Source organism: Leptodactylus fuscus, chromosome 4 (assembly GCF_031893055.1).
Source record: "Leptodactylus fuscus isolate aLepFus1 chromosome 4, aLepFus1.hap2, whole genome shotgun sequence".
NCBI lineage: Eukaryota > Metazoa > Chordata > Amphibia > Anura > Leptodactylidae > Leptodactylus > Leptodactylus fuscus.
The window spans coordinates 127,851,973-127,859,197 of record NC_134268.1 but is presented as its reverse complement, the minus strand read 5'-3'; positions in this window follow the sequence as shown (position 1 = coordinate 127,859,197).

The following is a 7,225-nucleotide window of genomic DNA, read 5'->3' as shown; positions in this document are numbered from 1 at the left end:
CATGTTTGTATCCCTGGGGGGAGAAAAAGTCTTCTCATTTTAAAATTCGTAAATATATTACTAGTAGTTATATAGGTGCAGTGATTATATGACCGCATGTCAAGTCACTGTGGCAGATGCGGCCAGTTATGAAAACTTGATGTCCCTCTAAAGCTGCAGTTCAGCCCAGTAACTGCACAGTACGTGAGTATTTATGGACCGCACATTTCACGTGTATTTCACCGAGTACTTCACGGTCGATGCTAAAATGGATTGACTAAAATAAGCTGCTGTCATATCGCACCAGGTGGGTTAGGATTGCATGTAGGAGAGACTTAGTTAGTCTTGGACCATGCAGCACCAAAGATGCAGAGGTTCTGTGTGTGCGTACCCTTAAGACTGCACACTTATCACTCCTGGAGTTAAAGAGGACCTTTCATCAGATCGGGCACAAGCAGTTCTATATACTGCTGGAAAGCTGACAGTGCGCTGAATTCAGTGCACTATCGGCTTTCCCGATCTGTGCCCCGGGTAAAGCGCTATCAGTCCCAGTACCGTAGTGCCTGATAGTCAGTCAGGAACGTCCTTCTCCACAGCAGCACCTATCGCGCTGGACAGTGTGAGCGGGGAGGAACGCCCCTTACCTCTGTTCACAGTGCTCACCCATAGACGAGTATTATCAGGAGGGAGGGGGGCGTTCCTCCCCGCTCACACTGTACAGCGCGATAGGCGCTGCTGTGGAGAAGGACGTTCCTGACTGACTGTCAGAAACGCCCTTCTGACTGTAAAGCACTACGGTACCGGTACCAATAGCGCTTTACCCGGGGCACAGATCGAGAAAGCCGATCTTTTCAGCAGTATATGGAACTGCCTGTGCCCAATCTGATGAAAGGTCCTCTTTAAGGCAGCACCACCTACTGAATCCACATCCTACTTGATTCATGTCATTCTAGGCTAAACCATATGTTTTGTGGTGTTGATTCTGAGGCTTTTTTTTTTTACCTCAAAGTGAACAACTACCCCATTAAAGGGGCTCTATCATTGAGAAAAGTCATTTTTAGCCAAGCTAACATACTTGCATAACCTTTAGAAAGGCTGTTCCACACCTACCTTTTGTGTGTAAATCGCCTCTGTAATTTTTGAATGAGTCCGTTTTTATTCACATAAGCCTCCACCATGCACTCCAGAAGTGTATGTGAGCATTGTCTCCTATTCTTTATGTGTGTGAGAGCAGACAGGCTGTTGTGCTGATGACTCATCTCTCTGCTCTCATACACATAGAGAATAGCAGAGGATGCACACAGACACTTCCGGAGTGCACGTGGAGGCTAATTAGCATATGAATAAAAATGGGCTCATTCAAAAACTACTGAGGCGATTTACATTCAAAAGGTATGCGTGGAACAGCCTTTCTAAAGGCTATGCAAGTATGTGCTTAGCTAAAAATGACTTTTTCCAATAATAGAGCACTTTTAAACTGTGTTTTTACAACTTTATTATTTATTACTTTATCCTTTTTAAAAAAAAAACAAAAACTCTGGAGAATTGTTTTCTTCTGTGAAAGCTCAGAAGCATTTTCACCCCATGTGAACCAAATAACAAAAGGCAGAATTATATATAGGGCTGGTAAATTATTAATTTTAATTTTGATTATTTTTTTTTTATTCATATCCTAGGCTTGCCCCATGTAATATTCTCCCCATGTATACTTACTGTATACCTTTTAATAGTCTTCAAATAACAGTAGTACAGACTACTCTATTTCACCACAGGCTAGTTCAACTCAAACTCCTTCTTATCAGTTTTTCTGACAGCCATAGTCCAATAGAAGCTGTAAAGCTCTTCCAATTCACAAAAAAACTAGTGATAGAATTCGTATGGAGGTAATAAAAAATAATAATAATTATACATCAGTAATTTATAAAATGTACGGTAATTTAAAAATACTGTATTTTTTAGACTTAGATGCACCGAGCCATAAGACGCACCTAGGTTTTAGATTATTGAAAATAGGGGGGGGAAAAAAGTGGTTAAATATTTAATAACATATGGGAGTTGTAGTTTTGCAACAGCTGCAAAGCTAAATTAACAGGTGGCCCTGCAACTGTACGTAGATACATATTGCATCCTTTTTTGTGGGGCCAGATGTACTTTTTAGTTATACCATTTTGGGGAATGTCTATTACTTTGATCACTTTTTATTCAAATCAGAGGCGAAGCGGTGAAAAAAAAAAACACGTCAGTTTGGCACTTTTAATTCTTTCTCCTGCTACGAAGTTCACCATATGGGAAAATTATTTTTATAAGTCTGAAGAACGGGCATATTCAGACACCAGAATACTTAATGTGTTTCACAGTAATTTTCTTTTTTTTTATTTATTTATTTATTTTTTTCTATTAGTTCCCCTACGGGGCTTGAACTTGCAGTCATTTGATTGCAAATCCCATAGACTGCAATACAACTGTACTGCAGTCTATGGGAGATTCTATACATTACTATTGAGGCTGGTCATAGACCAGCCGCATAGTAATATTTGTATTACAGGCTCCTGGCTGTCACAGAAACAGGTCGGCTCCTGTGATCTTGCCACACAGGAACTTGCCTACAACATATAAGGTACCCACCAGTCTAGGCACAGTTTTGGGGGCTTGCAGGTAGTAATACCTGCAATCGGAGTGGTCTCTGATCGCAGGCATTTGTGCCAGGTCTGCTGGAGACATTCCCTGCAGGGCTTACTTCCTTCTATAAGAAGGGGGTAAGAGAGAGAGTGTTGGAGAGTCAAATACTTCTGGAGTTATCCCTTCTTGGACAGCTGAGTTAAGGCCAGCACCCAAAGGGGGCCATAGAGATTATGTTCTACCTGCCAAGGCGGCTGAGTTGGTGCCAACACTTGAAGGTAGGTATACAGAAGATCCCCTGTCAGAAGGAGCCTGGTGAAGGATTTGTACCAGTTTATGGCTGGGGCCTAGTTGTTGTGGCCTACACCCTGAGAGAGCAACCTGGACAGTTGGTGGACTGTGATTCGTCCTGTGTGTCCTCCTAGGGTAATGCTTTTGGATACAGTCTATGTGGCTGTAGACTATATTTTAATAATGAATGCCAGGTTACCTTATATCTCCATATTTTTGGAATAAAATTGTTGAGGCTGCTCCATCCTTCCTCACTCCATTGATTTGTGTGGTCAATGAAAGAACCCCTCCCTGATATACTTTTATTAACCTCTCCAACTTCCTTTTTATTAAAAATCAGGCTGTAACATAGTAACCCTTTAACTGAGCTGTTACTAAGAAACGTCCATACATATTTTTATTGTAAATATTTGGAGCTGAATCATTTACCAAAGAGGGGGATTGTCATATAAAATGGTTGCATCTTTGGTTTTATACAATCTAGAAAAATGGTCCTGGCATCATAACAAAGCTGAAATTTAAGTACTAGCTATTATAGAACCTGAGATAACACTAGTTAAAATATAATTGCGAATTTGAACTTAAAGGGGTTTTCCAGGCAAAAAATTTTTTTAAGGGGGGAAGCCATTCCCAGAGAGAAAGGTACGCAATGAGGTCAGAGGGGAAGGAATTGTGACGTTCCATTTTGGAAACCGGGAAACAGAACATCACTGGATTATCAGTAAGTGTCCCTGGGGCGGTTACTTGACTGCCCCAGTGATCAGGGTTATTATTTAATTTTTTTATTTATTTTTATGTAAGTGAATTAGAAGCTTGGGGGGGCAGTTTAGGGGTTTTGCTATTGTGTCAGGAGTGTGATGAACATTTTTGTAATATACTTTATTACTCTATCAAGCTTCTTTTTAATAGAAAACAGGCTGTAAAGTTCCCATTAGCAATGCCAGGAGACTCTGTCCACAAAGCTGTATTCGATGCAGTATATAGAGTTGATGCATTTCAAAGGGGATGGTCACTTCAAATAGCTGCATCTTTAGGTTTTACTCTAGCTAGAAAAATGATTCTGGTATTATAAAGAAAGTTTCTTATAAGAGTCTCAAAGTACTAGCTATAACAAAACCTGAGATATCACTAGTTAATTAAAAAATGCATCAAATAATTTTATTTTTTTATGCAGCATGAACGAATTCAAATTTCCGACTGTGTTTTCAGGTTCAAGTATATCATGTTCTCTTATAGCTCAGCTTTCTTATGATACCAGATCACTTTTTCTAGGTGATATAAAACCAGTGGCACAGCCATTTTGACGTGAATGCATGAATGTTATGTGTCTGAACTTTCCCTAGTAACAGCTCAGTTAGAAGGTTGTTGGGAAGAATGTTATAACCTGTTTTATATTAAAAAGGAAGTTAGATAGGATAATAAAGTATGTTTTTTTTAAAAAAAAAATGGTCATGAAGCGCCCCCAACACAATAGGGCAATAGCAGAGGGGAAAGAACGAGAGTTACACTTTGAAGCAATCTCTATGGAATCATCATAAACTGAAATTGACTTATGCTTCCATTATATCTATTTGCAGGTGTGATTATGGCGTTGCTTCTTCTCAGAAGAGCTGTGTTTTCTCTATCAAATTCTCTAACGTTTGTGGGCAAGAGCACTGTACCATTTTCATCCATGGCCTCAAGTGTCTGCACTCGATACTGCACTTCAAGGAATATTATGAACTTTGGAAATAACTTTCTTCTGCCTAGCAATTATTTGCTGCCAGTGCAACAAACATTTGGGCTGAAAACTAAAGGTGTCCTCAAGAAGCGTTGTAAAGACTGTTACTTTGTGAAAAGACGGGGGAGAATGTATGTGTACTGCAAAAGTAATGGAAAACACAAACAAAGATTGGGCTAGCTGATGTATGTCTATGCAGTGAACCTTAACTGGACTGTATAGTGTGCTACTTTAAACAGCCTTGGAATGAAATAAAATTCACTTGTTATATTATTCACCCTTTTTGAAGTGAAAACTATCTCTGCATGTCATGTGAACTTATTTTCTCAACAGATTTAAGCCTTTAATTCAAAATGACATACAGGTATGTCCTGGGATTCAGTTCCAAGAAATAGAAGTGGCCCTGTTCTCTGTCAGTTTCTGACTGATGTGGAGTTTGACACTTTTTTTTTTTTTCCCCCATTTAAATAAAAAGATAAATTTAAAGGTTGAGTTAGAGTAGCTTGCAGTTAGAGATAATCCCACATTAGTTTACTGTCAGTGCAAATTGGAGTTGCATTAGTCCCATTACTGTGTATTAGTCCCCAGTTGCACAACTTACTAGGACTTGGTCTTTGAAAAAAATAAATATAAAAATATTTTACAAATTAAAATAAAATTTCTTGACCGTGTTATACCGCATAGTCACATTGTGCCTCTGACTGCAGAGAGGGGAGTCAGTTTATGTTCTCTTCCTCTCCCTGTGAGCGTACTAGAGATATTGCTGACGCATTGCCTGCTGAAAATGATGACTGCTGGATCCCTGTCAGTACAGTTGTGCCCCATTATTTTGCTGAATTCATGCCAGTGAATTGTCCACCGATTTCAGTTTAAAGACAACAGGCACTGAATGGACCCCATTATATTCAATCGGGTCCATTGTGGAAATAGAACAAATGCCAATTATGGCAACAAGTAACCTATTTAGAGTATCAGAAAATGCATAAATGGAACAAAAATCATAAAACTTAACTTTTGATTACAATGATATGCTAAAAAGGCACTTAGATATATATGTCATACATGCACCAATAAAGTATTTAAATAGATACCGTGGTGATGGGAGAACAAAGATAAGGAAACATGAGTTAATAGGGCCCTTGGACCGTCATAATAGAATCTCATAGGTCAATGCAAATATCACAAATGTTAAATACAGTAGCTATGATACCAGAACAATCAATTGTCATACTGTTTGTCTACAAATTTAAAAAAGAGACGGAAATACTGGGTAGATCTCACTGGTTTGTAGACAATTTCACTTGTTCCTGGTGATAACGTATGATGTTCACCTCTTGCATCATAGGGAGGTATCCCCTGCCTTGGTCATCATTTTCTGACCCTTTCTTGTAATGCAGCCATCATTTCCCCAAAACAGCTCCTGCCCTTACAAGGGTAGTCCACATCTGATCCTTCATTAAATATACCTGTCCTTACGCGTTTTGTCACAGATTGTGTGATTACCCCATAGGGATAGTAGCCCTATATATCGTTATGGTTCCTCTTTTCTATTTGTAGAGAGAAAAAAAAAAATCTCACAAATCTAAATGTGATTCAAAAGGAATGTGAAAATGTGCAGTTTGTTCATATTTTAGATCTTCTGGTCCTTACAACCATCACTTGTGAATAGTTTAAGAAATATGGTAAAAGAGTTCTGTCGTCTGTACCAACCCATAAAAACAAGATAGTTCAGAAACGTGTATGGATGTAAATCCACCAGTGCCACCTATTCTTCTAGTGGTAGCCAACTTTTTCTCTAAAAGGCCTATGTTTGAGTTACTGTGCTGATTAAGAATATGAAGATGGATGATATCTATTTACAGGTGAGGATTCCATTTAGTTTCTCCTATAGAATATAAAGCATAAAATGATAAAAAATAAATGAATTTTTCTGTGGAAGATGTGGATGCCTTAGTCAGAGCTATAACAGGAACTATGCAAACAAAGCATGTGCAAACTCCCTGGACTGTGCATGATCAAATATTTGGTGGTTTTAGGCTTAAAAATAGTCTGGTCTTTCCCATAAACCCAAGCATTAAGGATATGGTTGGTTGGGAATATGAAAAGAATTTAAAAATGGCTTCTGTTTGAACTAAAGTTTCATGGAATTCCAAAATTTGATGTGCAATTGGAAAAAATGGCTAAAAACAATAGCACTGCCTTTTGAAGATTCATCTCAATTGTCTAATCCTAGGGACAGAAAAGCAGATCCCTGTCTGGTGGAAGACTACTTCACATAAATGGGCCCTAGATATTATTTCAGCGGGTAATAGAGTTCCCTTCTCTTCATCCCTTCAGATTTGTGGTAACCATGCAGCCATTCTCCTTCCTTTTGAGAAAAGATCAGTCAAATCAATGTAAGATGCAGTTCCAGAAGATCAGATGGGGGACATTATTCAGCTCTTTTTCCTTATCAAAAAACTGATTAGGTCTTATTGAACAATAATAAATGTGAAATTCCTGAATTGATTGATAAAATAAATGAGATTCAGAATGGAAACCTTAAGATCAGCAACCGTCAACTTTCCCTATACTCGAGTATAAGCTGACCTGAATATAAGCCGAGGCCTCTAATTT